The sequence below is a fragment of the Bos javanicus genome, chromosome 23, assembly GCF_032452875.1.
Source record: "Bos javanicus breed banteng chromosome 23, ARS-OSU_banteng_1.0, whole genome shotgun sequence".
Lineage (NCBI taxonomy): Eukaryota > Metazoa > Chordata > Mammalia > Artiodactyla > Bovidae > Bos > Bos javanicus.
Genome location: NC_083890.1, coordinates 40,817,779 through 40,831,947, shown reverse-complemented (window position 1 = coordinate 40,831,947; position 14,169 = coordinate 40,817,779). Strand labels below are relative to the sequence as shown.

Genomic DNA, 14,169 nt, shown 5'->3' with positions numbered 1-14,169 from the left:
CTACTCACAGAAGAGCTGACGGAGTGAGCACGTCCCCTAGGAGAACTCTTAACTTTCTAATTTGCAGTGTGTTCTGTTGGCAATGCTGTGTTTGGTGGCACAATCCAACTGGGAATTAAATATTATACGCTCACTAGTAAATTATCAAAATGTAAACTAACAGCTATAGCCGACACCATCTGAAACTGCCAAGAACTTTCACACTGTGACTCTAGTGGGAAGGAACATCCCCCCATCCCCCACCCCACTCTGTTTAGTCTTTGGCTAGGTTTGCCCTTGATGACAACGTGCTCATGTATGTGTGTGGATAATGTCGACAAGAAGATGACCGTGCACTTTGGTTCCTGGCTTTTCACTTGGAATTTCCAAGCAGGATTATCCTGGGTGCGGATAATATTCAGCAAGATAAAACTGTAATTTTTCTAAGCATTTCTACTCATCATAATTTTGAAAATCACTTTCCCTGACCACTACACTTCTTGGAGAGAGAGAGAGAGAGTGTGTGTGTGTGTGTGTGTGCGCGCGCGCGAGCACGCGCATGTGTTCCGTCAGTCATGTCCAACTCGTGTATTAATTTCTTATCACATTTAACATAGTACCTTGCACACAATAAGTATTCAATAAATATTTGGCGAAGGGCTGACCTCACAATATCAATTCCAATTAACAGAAATCCAGCCTTTCAAGTGAATTAATGACAGGAACAAAATGCTACATCACAGAAAATGTGACTGTTCTATAGTCCTCTATCTTCCTACATGGAAAACTATGAAGTTCTTCTATATTAAAAACTCCTTAGGAAAGAGCAAAACATGCCTATTTTCCTATGCTCCCGCAAAGTAGAGGATGAAAGAGCAAGTTTACTTCCCTTGTACAGACTGAGAAATCACCTTTGAAATTCACGCTAAACAGCTAAATGGAGCAGCAGACTGTCAAAAACTGTCAAGCGAAATAATTATTGATTGGAGCATTAAAATTAAAAATGAATGTAGGTTAATAGATGAAGATGCCTGGAAGAAAAAGCATATCATTTAAAACTAGAAAAAATCAGACAGTGAATCTGCCAATCAGGCTTGTCGAGCTTAGAATGAAACAATTCAAAAAAAAATAAAGATAGCAATGAAATAAAAATTAACCACACAATGGCCTTTGTGACAGCCAAGGATAACTGAGCCAGGTTCTCTTGATGGCTTGCTTCCCTCCCTCAGTGTTATCTGCTCAGTTGTGTCCGACTCTTTGCGACCCCATGGACTGTAGCCCGCCAGGCTCCTCTGCCCATGGAATTCTCCAGGCAAGAATACTGGAGTGGGTAGCCATTCCCTTCTCCAGGGGATCTTCCCAACCCAGGGATTGAACCCAGGTCTCCCGAATTACAGGCAGATTCTTTACCACCTGAGAGACCAGGGAAGACATTGACATAAATGCCAGGGTTGAGAGATTGAAACTGGTGATTATCAGTTTGGTGATCTTCATGCGAATGGACTGAATTGTGGTCTCCAGTCCATGACAACCCTCTTCCTGGAGAGGAGTGTCCTTTGGTACTACCCCGTCTCTAGGCTGACAAAGCTCTCCTTTATAGATCTGCTGAGCTGCAGATCCACACGTCTAAGTTAATGAATGCCCAGCATCTCCCCCTCGCAACAGTTCACGTGCCCCAAACAGAACTCTGGATTGTACCACCCCTGCCTTGGCTTCCTCCTAAACCCAACTCCCCCATTCTCTATGAAGGGCACTGCCATCTTGGATTGTCTCTTTTCTTTCCTTGCTACTTCTAATCCATCAAACAAGTCCCCGCTGCCCCACTGTGATGCAGAACCGAATCCACCCATTGCTCTCTATCTCCCCGCTCTCCTAGCTCATCTGGACCACTGCAGGAGCTTCTCCTGGTTGATTCTTCATTCACCTACAACTGCTTTCCCATAGGATCCAAGCCATCTTTATGAAACACCGCAGACACCACCACTCCCCCTGCTTAAATGCCCTCCATAGTTCCCGTGATGAGTTGAACAGCAGGCCCCAAAATGGTATGTTCACATCCAGAACCTGTGACTATGAGCTTCTATGGAAAAAGAGTTTCTGCAAGTGTACTTAAGTAAAAAAGATCTCAAGATGAGATCACCCCGGATTACCTGGGTGGGCCCCAAATCCAGTAACCAGTGTCCTTAAAAGAGACAGAAGAGGACAAGACACAGACCCAAAGGAGAAGGCCATGTGAACACAGTGGCAGGGACTGGAGTGACTCTGCCACAAGCCAAAGAATGCCTGGAGCTACCAGAAGCTTCAAGAGGCAAGGAAAGATTTTCCCCTGGTAACTTCAGAGCGAGGGAGGCAAGGTGACAGCTTGGCTTCAGACTTCTGTCCTCTAGAATTGTGAGGGAACAAATTTCTGTTGTTTCAAGCCACCAAATTTGTGGTCCTTTGTTAGGACAGCCCTGGGAAACAAATTCAGTCTCCTATCACAGGTAGAATAAAATGCAAGTCCTCTTGCCTCTCACTCCAGAGTGAAAGCCTCTTCCTGACCGCAGGGCCTTTGCATGACCATTCCCTCCATCTGCAAAGCTCTTCTGATGATGTCACCCCCACAGCATTCCTACACATCACTGAGGTCTCTGCATGAGTGTCACATGCTATGAAAGGGTTTCCCTGACTTCCCCAAATAAAGTCACCCTCTGTCTGCCACCATCACTCTTTCTCCCCTAATGCACCCTGCTCTGATTTTTGTCTGAAATACACAGCACACTTATGGATTTATAAGCAGTCTTCCTCCCCTATGAAAAGGTAAGCACTCCAAGAGCAGGGGCTCACACTGCATTTGTTCATTTATACACCCAGTGTACACACTCTGCCTGGCACCTGAATATCCAGTTGCATAAGAAGGAATAGTTCTCTTTTCTTCTGCTAAATTATAAAAACCTGACTTGATAGCACCATCAAGAGAGACTCTGTTACAGGTCCAACAGGCGACTATGATTTTTGAAGTCTCTGAGAGTTACAATCCCTCATCCATTATATCAAAACACAGTTAGTTGATCAAAGTGTGGCTTTTCCACTTCTATTACTGGAGTTAAGATGAAGCACAGTGTAAAGGAGAGATCTAGATCCTTCAGCTACCAGGCCATGTGACCCTAGGTAAATAACTGTCCTCTTTGAACCTGGAGAATGGAATGCTGAAACTTGTTGTGTCTGAATCCACAGGACGCCCCTGAGAACCAATTGAGGTCATTTAATCAACAAAGTATTTCTCTGGATATTGTGCAGGCCAGATGTTGTGCCAGCATGGTGACACAGCCAGAACCTAGACAAGGTATGTCTGCCCTTATCAAACGCAGATCCAAGCATACAGCTTTGCAAGTGGCAAAATGTGCATATGTAAAAGCAGGGGGGTGCAATGTGTGCTTGACACTCCAATGTAACCAGCTCCCCATTTCCAAACTGTTCAAGGCTTTCTGCTCTGCATACTTCTTAACACAAATGTGAACAAGAAGATGGATCTCCAACGACATGGATTACCCTGTTCACTCAATCACCCGCACAGTTCGCATGGGAACCTCATTTGTCTCCTGCTGAGCAATCTCTAATATAGGAAAAAAAAAAATCAGAGCTACCATGAACAAGGGTATAACATTTAGTCATCTAAAAATGGGGATGGGACAAACCGTGAGACGTTATTTATTTATTTATTTTACTTATTTCAAAATAAACACGCTGTTTTAAATACGTACCAGGGTGTGAGCAATACCAACTCAAGGTAGTTCATATGTGGCCATGTCACAATAGATTTTTGTTTTTTATTGACACACAGTTGATGTACAATGTTACGTTAGTTTCAGATGTACAGCAAAGTGATTCAGCTATACACCCATGCGTGTGTGTTCAGTCGGTTTAGTCCTGTCCGACTCTTTACAACTCCATGGACTGTAGCCCACCAGGCTCCTCTGTCCATAGGATTCTCCAGGCAAAAATACTGGGTTGCCATACCCTTCTCCAGGGCAACTTCCTGACCCATGGGCTGAACCCAAGTCTCTTACATCTCCTGCATTGCCGGTGGATTCTTTACCCACTGAGCCACCTCAGTGGGTGGCTCCCAGTTATACATATATACGTATATTCCTTTTTTTCAGATTATTTTCCATTATAGGTTATTACCAGATTCTGAATATAGTTCCCTGTGTTATACAGTAGGTCCTTGTTGTTCATCTATAGGAGTGTGTATCTTAATCCCAAACTCCTAATTTATCCCTCCCCACCCCCACCCCCTTGGTAACCATAATTTGTTTTCAAATGCTATCAATTATATGTGGAATCAGAAAAAAAAGATACAAATGAACTTACTTAAAAAAACAGAAATCAACTCACAGACACAAAAGAAACTTAGGGCTGCCATGGCCATTTTTAATCATGTGAAAAAAGGTAGCCCACAGCTTGCTTTATGTAACTCAGACATAGCATCTTATCCTCGAAGCTGTCCAGACCTTTCAATTCTACATTAGTGGTTCTTATAAAACTCTGGAGGGCCAGAGAATTCTTTGAGAATTTGGTGAAAGCTATAACCTTGTACCAGAAAAACACATATTCATATAATGTCATGTAAAGACAGTTACTGGGGAGTCATGGGGCATTCTGAGAAAGTCCAATGATCAGAAATGCAAACTCTCCAACCACTCTACTTTATTGTCAGCCCATGGGCACCTCACCCAGCCTCCTCACCTGATCACTCACCTGTGTTTCTCTCCCCTGCTCTCCCCTTGGTGTATGCAAGTGCTGAAACCACAGTATATATAATATAAAATCCAAAACAATAGGAAAAAATTAGATTATACAGAGAAAATATGTCAAATTATAAAGTCCTGAATATTGACTGGAAGGACTGATGCTGAAGCTGAAAATCCAATACTTTGGCCACGTGATGCAAAGAGCTGATTCATTTGAAAAGACCCTGATGCTGGGGAAGATTGAAGGCAGGAGGAGAAGGGGACAACAGAGGATGAGATGGTTGGATGGCATCACCGACTCAATGGACGTGAGTTTAAGTGAACTCCGGGAGTTGGTAATGGACAGGGAGGCCTGGTGTGCTGCAATCCATGGGGTCTCAAAGAGCCGGACACGACTGAGCGACTGAACTGAACTGAACTGAGTCATCATAGTAAGCAAATCTGATCCTATACAAGCTTTGCTAATTAAGCTCTGCTATTAGTATTTTCTATAATGAAAATTAAGGTTTTGTCATTCAAGTTCTTTAAATGAGTAAGTTAATGCATCTAACTGGCTAAAGTTGAACATACAGTGTTGCTTCACCCACTCTGTTAGTGACAATACAAGTAGTAAATGTGGGTAACAATACTAGTGGTAACTGTAAGTAACAATACTGGTATAAGTGTGAATAACAATACTATAAGCATGAGTAATAACATTAGTGGTAAGTGTGAGTAACAATACTAGTTTCCCACTCTGTTCAAAAGTTCTGTTATGGTAGGAATTAAAAGGGGAAAAAAAAAAACTAAGATTTTTCTTCCAAAAAAGGTACAAAGCATTTTTATCCAAGAACTTTGAATGTGCACTGTCATGCATAAAGTTGTCTTTAAGGAAGGTCGGTATGCTACATTTTAAATACTTAAGGTTATGTTCATATAAACATTTATGCAGGCTTCTTAGAAATAAAGAAGAATTCTGCTAAGGATTAAAAGCCAGTTCCATGATTTATAAATTATTTCAACTAAAAATTCTAAACTATGAATTCTTTAAGGTTATTTTCCAATAGAAGAGGTCATTGCTTCAAGAGACAGAGTAACATACTATATTATCTTTCTTTCATACTTTAAGGTCTTAGGCAGGTCATCTCTGGGGACATTTTCACTTAAAAAAAAAATGCCTTTTTGTGATCCTTTAAAAGGTAGTTTATCCTTATGCACTTAAAATGAGTTCAATTACCCATGGTCAGATTGCACAAAACCTATTACTATAAATCAACTACCAAAAAACAAGCTACAATTATTACTTAATCCTAAAAAAGGGTTAAGAGACAAAACTCAAAAGCAATCTTTTATAGATAAGATAAAATTCTGTTATGTATCATCCCTTTAGTTAAACCTTTTATTTATAAATCTAGCAAATTTCCCTGTGTAGGCTAAATTTCCTTAAGCTTTTCTGGACAAATTCCCTGCATTCAACATCATAAATTCCAATGTTTAGTCAGAAAAGAGGCTCTGGAGCATTAAGATAATTACACAACTTGAACTTCTAAGTATATATTTTTTAAAAAATTAATAATATACTGTACTTCCTTGCTTAGAAGGAAATTTAAATTACAAAGAATCTGACTTTCAAAATTCTTGAATCCAAAAGCCATTAAAGAAAAAAAAACAGCCCATGAGCCAAGGAGCTTCACGAAATATTTATCAGAGTATAACATTTCTATAATATGAAAGCTTCTGGCTTTCAAACTCATGTCCATTTTTACTCCATGGTGTTTTTTAGCATAAAACAAATGCGTGTTGATTCTGGTACAAATCATAAAAGAGACCGTGAGGAATGTTCAAAGTAACCTCAACCATGATGACTTCATGTTCAAAAGATTTTTCTCATGTTAATAACATTTAAATCTTTGCTTCTCTCTGACTCACATGCTTCAGACTGGAAAGTTAACCAAATGGGCTGTCCCAGCCAGGTGTGGGAAGAACTTCATTGTCCTAAGCACAAAATGGATGGCATTCCCTTTTGCAACTGGACAGACTAATATGGGTACATTTCATGAGGCAAAAAATAAATAAATAAATAACCCTTAGCCCCAATTCCTCAATAGGAATCTGGAGAAAATTCATGAAATCTCAGCAGCTTATTTAAGGTGTCTTTTTGATTAATGGGAAATCTAAAAAGTCCCCTGGCGTTCAGATTCTGTGGGCACCAAAGTTCTCCTCCAGGCATGTATGGTCATGAAGGAGCTGTAATATCTTCCATGATAATGGCCTCTAACCAAGTCAAGTGTTCATCCTGAGACAGGCTGGGACCTGGGACCTGGGACCCTTTGCTGCAGCGCTTGCACCTGGACAAACATCTCCTTGCAACAAAATACAAAGAAATAATATGGAGCTAAAAATAGCTGGGTGCATGTGCAGTTAGGGTGACGTATGGACAGCAGGATACGAAAAGACCAAAAACCCAACTGCCACGTCTGAGGATCTGGGAGCAAAAAGACAGTACTGGGAATGACAGCCAAGTACAATGCATGCCCCCATGCACAGAGCACCACCGAGGGGGTGGGCAGATCACCTAAGCCATCCTTTGGGCCCGACCCCTGAACCCACCCCTACCCTCAACCCATGTATGGAACCAGCTCACCCTACTCCTGAGTGAGCAAGCAAAGGAAACTGTTATTTGTTTTTGGCTCCTTCCTGCTACAGCAGGAGCCCCAATAATTCAGCCCTCACCTGAATTTCTCATCTGGCCTCTTACCAGTTTCTATTGACTAGGGAAAGTCAAGAACACCAGTTGGTAATGATCCCTAGATTATACATCTGCTCCATCTACCACCACCAGAGTAAGCAACCCTATGAATAGAGTGGATGGACATACCCCCAGGAGCTATTTATAATCTCGTTGTGACTGAAAATTCCAATGGGACACTCAATGGGCAGACCTACACACAAGCAGGGCTGGGCTCACTCCATCTCAGGGCTGGGCTCACTCCATCTCAGGACTGTGCCATTCACGTCTTTCCCACCAAGGTCAAGGCCCTGGGCTATTCCCAGTTTCACCAGAGAAAGACAGGAAGTGAAGAAGCCCCAGGCCACCGTGGGGCTCCCAAACAAATACAACCCACTTTAACAAGTCAAACCTGCTGATCCTTTATGGTCCATTTGAGGGAAGGAAGGTGATAAGATGGAAAATAATTTACCTAGTAAGTTCTTAAAGAATGAAAGTGGCTCTACGGTTTTCAGCCCACAGTCCCTTGGACAATTAAAATGAAAGTACATTCATGCCTCTTTGCTTTACACGGTGTATCTTGCCTGTATCTGTTGGGCGTTAGATTCCTTCTCTAGAGCCTTCTTAAGCAGGAGAGTGGAGTTTTCTGTTTACTCAGGTTTCCAGAACTGCTATTTATTTCTCTGCTACCGAGTGTTTTCATTCCAGCGGAGTGTGATTGTTAATTTGTTATTGCGAGTTTCTCAAGGAGTCAAAACAGCCAGAGAAAAGCATGAGCTACACACAGCAATAAAGGCTGGAAAATGTCTCAACAACATGGAAATGATTCGCTGCCTAAAGATCTCGGGCTTAAGAAACACCCTACCCTTCGATTCACTGTAAATTTGTTCAGATGAAACACAAAACAGCCCGGTCCGGTTTTCAACTCAGAAACCAAATTCAAAAAAACATCTTGCTTGAAATATCCTGTGAAAAGGACTTGCAAACTATTTTTCCCTCCTCCCTCTAGTCAGTGAGGTCAATTATCACTTGCACCCAGGATTCCGACTTTAGTACCTACTCCCACCGTCTCTCCTCCAACAAACTTTGCCCAGTTAAGAGAGACAGCTATTGCCATACAAATGGACTACACACATGCCAGCATTTTTCTGCACTGCTTCTTAAAAGAGAGGTAAAAGCAGCCAAGTGAAGCCTAAGCATTTCTACGAGGAAAGACTCCATACATGCAGACCTTTTTGATCAATTCAGATCCTGGTACGCAAGGAGCACAGGAGTAGAAATGATTGGTAAATATTAATATTTGCTAAATAAAAGCAGCTGATGTTTCTCTACCCTTGTGACCCCGTGTCCTGCAAGCTCTCCTTCCCCACAACACCCAGAGACACTTTCCTTTTGGTTATAGCATGGAAGCCAACCACTGGATTCAGATGAAAATACTAGGAAGGAGCTTCTTCCTCTTACACTCAGTGAACTATAAAAGGTTTGAAGTGTGTGTGTGTGTTGTGGTGGGGGGGGGGTGTTCCCAGTAATATGAAAGAGATTTTAATATAAATCTTAGTGTCAGTGTTAAGCTGAATCAGAAAACATCTAAGGTCACAGATCTCATCTGTGAGGATGATGCCAATTATCATTTTTCAATGCAAATTACAAAGACCTCTTGAACACGATTATGTACGACACAGAATAATTTCTTAACAGGGTCCTATTTCAGGTGGCTCTCTGAAGAGTTCAAGCCATATGGAGCCTAATTAGACAGTCAACTTACACCCTCCTTGGTCTGAACTTGTATGACAAACAATATTTCAAAAGCTATTTTTTTTCTAGAGAGTAATGTGTTTGAAAAAGTCATGGTTTATTACCATAAAGTCTCCTCAATCATGAAGTCATTTCTCTCATATACAAAGATGGTTACAGCCATAAACAAATGGCCAAATTCTATTCCATCTCTATCTCTCCCTCCCTCTCTCTTTTCCTAGTAAATTAAGATCAGTAAGTTCAAAACTTTTCATAGTTGTTTAAAATTTACAAATATTAGTAAAAGCATAAAGTAAATAGATGCCTTAAATATGATCAAGGAGCAATCAATTTTGGATCCAGATGTAGATATTAGGAAAGAGGAATAAATGAAATGCATAAATAATTCCAAATTATTGAGACTGGATGCTGAAAATTTCAGCCACTATAAAGGTATCAATTCTCCTAATATATCAAAAACAACAAAACATGCTCAGCAAATTGGGTTCAGATAAGATACCTAAATGGAGAAGGAAATGGCAACCCACTTCAGTATTCTTTGCCTGGAGAATCCCATGGACAGAGGAGCCTGGTGGGCTACAGTCCATAGGGTCGCAGAGTCGGACACAATGTAATTGACTTCGCATGCATACGAGATGCCTAATATGAATGAAAAAATAAGCCCAAATTACAATTTTTTAAAAAGAGATATAGTTTCAAAGAAGCAAACTCACAGAGGAGACAAACTAGTGGTTATCAGTGGGGAGAAGGAAGGGGGGAGGGGCAATACTGGAGTAAAGAATTAAGAGATTCAAACTACTATGTATAAAATAAGCTACATGGATCTACTGTACAACACAAGAAATACAGCCAATACTTTAAGATAATTATAAATAAGCACAACCCTTATAAATTATGAAATCACCATATTATACAGTGATTTATATAATTATAAATTATATAGCAGTAATTTATATAATACCGTACATCAACTACACTCCAATTAAAAAGAAGACATAGTTTTAAATTTCTTAAGTACTTATAGAAAAACCTCAAAATGAGCAATAAATTACTAAGTGAATAGGCTAAGAGCTTGTATATATAAACTAAAATAGATAATATATATATAATACATAAAATAGATGCATGAAAATAGGGACTTCTAAAGTGCTTTCTTGTATACTCTTTTCTAATGTGCTCACTATTTTGTCTGTGATATAATTTGTACTACTTTTTCAGAGAAAATCTTTTATCATTGGCAAATTACTCATATAAACTCAGATGTGGACACGAATTCAGACCACGAAAGGATCAAAATGAACAAAATCTCTATCCAATGAAAGTGAAACCATCATCTAGCCTGTTTCCTCCATTCACCAAGCAGAGATGCTACTGGGCATAACTAAAGCTGTGCTGAGCAAATGGAAGCGTGGACACTCGTTCACTCTTTCCTCACATTTTTATGCACATGTGTACTACCCTCAAACGATGAAGCTGCAGGGAAAATTTAGAGAGCACTCAGTCCAGACCCTCCTTTTACCTGTGATGCTCTGAGGGTTAGAGAGATCAAATGCTTTGAGCATGCCGAGTTGATTAGCGAGAGCAAAGCAGGTTTCTTTCCTTCCTGATCCTTGCTCTTTCTGCCTCATTGCCTGGGACGCTGAGAGGCGGCCAGAGCCTCCAGTCACATGGAGGCTGACTAGGAAGCAAGACTTGTAACAGAATGAAGCAATAATGACATGATAAAATGAGCTGTGCAGACAAGTACACAGGAATTGAGGGAAGTGGGGAAGGAGGCTGGTTTGAGCAGAAATAGCTGGGGAAGGCATTCCGTCCTGGAGAATGGGAGGCTCATGCTGGACATTCAGGGTGGGGCAGAAGGTGGGGGTGAAGGCAGAGAGTGAGGGAAGAATCTGAGCAAAGCCTGGTGGTGAGAAATAAACATGATATGTACAGGCAAAGGCTGACGCCTGGGGTGGACACCAGATTATGTCCACACTCTACCACTCTCAGTCTCCCTCTCACCAACCCCACCACCCCCACCTCCTCCCACATGCCTAGGAGTCTGCCCTAAACATGATAGAAATAAATTAGAAAACCCCAAAGGAGAACAATGGGGATTTCCAGGTGGCTCAGTGGTAAAGAATCCTCCTGTAAAAGCAGGTTCCAGCGCTAGGTCAGGAAGATCCTCTAGAGAAGGAAATGGCAACCCACTCCTGTATTCTTGCCTGGAGAATCCCATTGACAGAGGAGCCTGGCAGGTTACAGTCCATGAGGTCTCAAAAGAGTTGGACACGACTGAGCAACTGAGCAACAACTACCACCCTGGGTCTCCCTGTCAGCAACCACATCGCCACTGCCTCCCACAGACCTAGTATGCATGCATGCGTGCTCAGCCACTCAGTCATATCTGACTCTTTGCAACCCCACGGACTGTACTCTGCTCTAAATACACACAAATACTACACAAATAAATTAGAAAATCCTAAAGGAGAACATTATCATGATAAAAAGTAACTAAGTCATAAACAGCATTTACTAGGTACCAAGGGCTCTCCTAGGTGTCATAAAAAAAAAAAAAAGTAAAGTGAAAGTGTTAGCCTCTCAGTCCTGTCCGACTCCTTGGCTGACTGTAGGCGGCCAGGTTCCTCTGTCCATGGGATTTTCCAGGCAAGAATACTGGAGTGGGTTGCCATTTCTCTCTCCAGGGGATCTTTCTGACCCAGGGATCGAACCCTGGTCTCCTGCATTGCAGGCAGATTCTTTACCATCTGAGCCACCAGAGAAGCTCTTCTAAGGTGTCATATGTATCCTGATTCATTTAATCCTCATGCTGATTATAATCTCCACTTTGCACTTTTCAGATGAAGAAACTGAGGCCTTAAGTGACTTGGTCAAGGTAGTATATGTCAGGGCTGGTGTTTAAATCACAGGAGATTTCAAAATTCTGGGATATCCAACAATAACAAAACACATGGGCATAACCAGCCAAGTTTAAGCTGCCACTGCAAGACAGCTTGGCACCCCGTGCCCCACCACACAGGCTTCATTCCTGCCTGTTCTCTGATAATTCAGTCCTCATTGCTAAGGAATCTCCAGGCTGTAGTCACACCTGCGGGGCTACTTCCAAAAGCCCAGGAGAGCTGATCCAAAAGGGACCTCAGCAATCCAGACACGGTGGACATCTGAGACAAGCCCTTCTACAGAGAGATGGCTGCCTGGCCACCGAGAACAAATTCTATAACATCCTCTCTTCCTGTACAGAGTATCTGGTCATAGAGTTTGTTATCGGCAGAACCAGGATTTAAAAAAAAAACTGTGACCTGTGTCTGTTTTCTCTCTCACCCTTTTTCTCCCAAGGTGTATATTTATATTTTTGGCAAAGCAGTCAAAGGGAAAACATCACAAGAAGCCTTCCTGTGGGGTTCGCGGTAAAATGAGTAACAGCTGGAACGAGAGAGCAAAGAGAAAGTAAGTCATGGACACGGAGTTTAATCTGTAAGATTTTTCCTCTGGCTTTCTTTTAAATGTCTTCTCTAAACTCAGAGCTGGAGGCTTACATTTACACACTCCAGAATTCCACCTGAGACTGTAGCATCTCAGCCCTCTGTCCTTTTCACAACAGTGCAACTTAAATGAGGCCATAACTGCAAGAGATTGGCCAGGGAGATGTGGGCTAGGGAGACCTGTCCACATTTGGTTTACTAAGACCTCACAAACTCCTTTTCCAAAGAGTCAGGGTCTTTTCCAATGCGTTGGCTCTTCACATCAGGTGGCCAAAGTTTTAGAGCTTCAGCTTCAGCTTCAGCTTGACCTTCCAATGAATAGTCAAGGTTGATTTCCTTTAGGATTGACTGGTTTGATCTCCTTCAAAAAGACCCTGAGTCTGGGAAAAACTGAGGGCAGGAGGACAAGCGGTGACCGAGGATGAAATGGTTGGATGGCATCACTGACTCAATGATGAGTTTGAGCAAACTCCAGGAGACAGTGAAGGACAGGGAAGTCTGGCGTGCTGCAGTTCATGGGGTCACAAAGAGTCAGACGTGACTGAGCGACTAAACCAACAGCACCACCTCCTGCATCAATGTGCAGCTCTGGGTACCACGGACTAAAAAGCCCTCCTTTGATTATTAATCCCCACAGTCCTATTTTACTTTCTCCTATGAATTCTGGTCCTTCCAACTAATTCCTGACACAGTAGAAAGGGGAAACAGACCCACTGACCGTAAATCACATGGGTACTTAAGTGTTTTTGTGCTTACTAGGGCTTCTGGCATATTAAATGTTGAATACTCTTCTTCCTGACTCCGCAGATGAATGAAAAACCACTGAGATCATCAATGCAGGGGCAGCAACAGACTAAAAAAGAAATAAACTTTTCAAAATAAAGAATAACTTCAAGTATCTTACTAAAAATAAAATTAAATGTCTTTGTATAGTAAATGAAATCTCTTTACTGCACAATTACAATTTAAATTGTTAACTATCTTAAAGGAAAAAAAAGCTTTATATAAGGTGAAACTTATAGGGGAAAAAAATACATGAACACAAAGCTTTCTGGAATTAAAAAGCAGAACAAAAAATATAGACATATATACACTATTGATACTATGTCGAATAGGTAACTAATGAGAACTTACTGAACAGCACAGGGAGCCATGCTCAAAGCTCTGTGGAGACCTAAATGGGAAGGAAATCCAAAAGTGGGGATATTTGTATACGTATAGCTAATTTGGGGCTTCCCAGGTGGCTCAGAGGTAAAGAACCCACCTGCCAATGCAGGAAATGTGGGTTTGATCCCTGGGTCAGGAAGATCCCCTGGAGAAGGAAATGGCAACCCACTCCAGTATTCTTGCTTGGGAAATCCCATGGACAGAGGAGCCTGGTGGGCTACCGTCCATGGAGTCGCAAAAGAGTCAGACATGACCCAGCGACTAAACGACAACAATAACACAGCTGATTCACTCTGCTGTACAGCAAAAACTAACAAAACATTGTAAGGCAACTGTATGTCAA

At 41.7% G+C, this 14,169-nt stretch overlaps 1 protein-coding gene across 16 annotated transcripts in view; it reads right to left on the bottom strand.

Moving 5' to 3' along the window:
• ATXN1 (ataxin 1) overlaps positions 1–14,169 on the bottom strand; it is a 421,040-nt gene that overhangs the window by 372,737 nt on the left and 34,134 nt on the right. The window contains exon 1 of one of the 16 annotated variants that reach the window (XM_061398806.1): positions 9–3,903. The exons of the other annotated variants lie outside the window; for them this stretch is intronic. The gene's annotated coding sequence lies outside the window, so the exon portion shown is untranslated. Of the gene's footprint in view, positions 1–8; positions 3,904–14,169 lie in introns of those variants that run through there. 16 annotated transcript variants of the gene reach the window in all.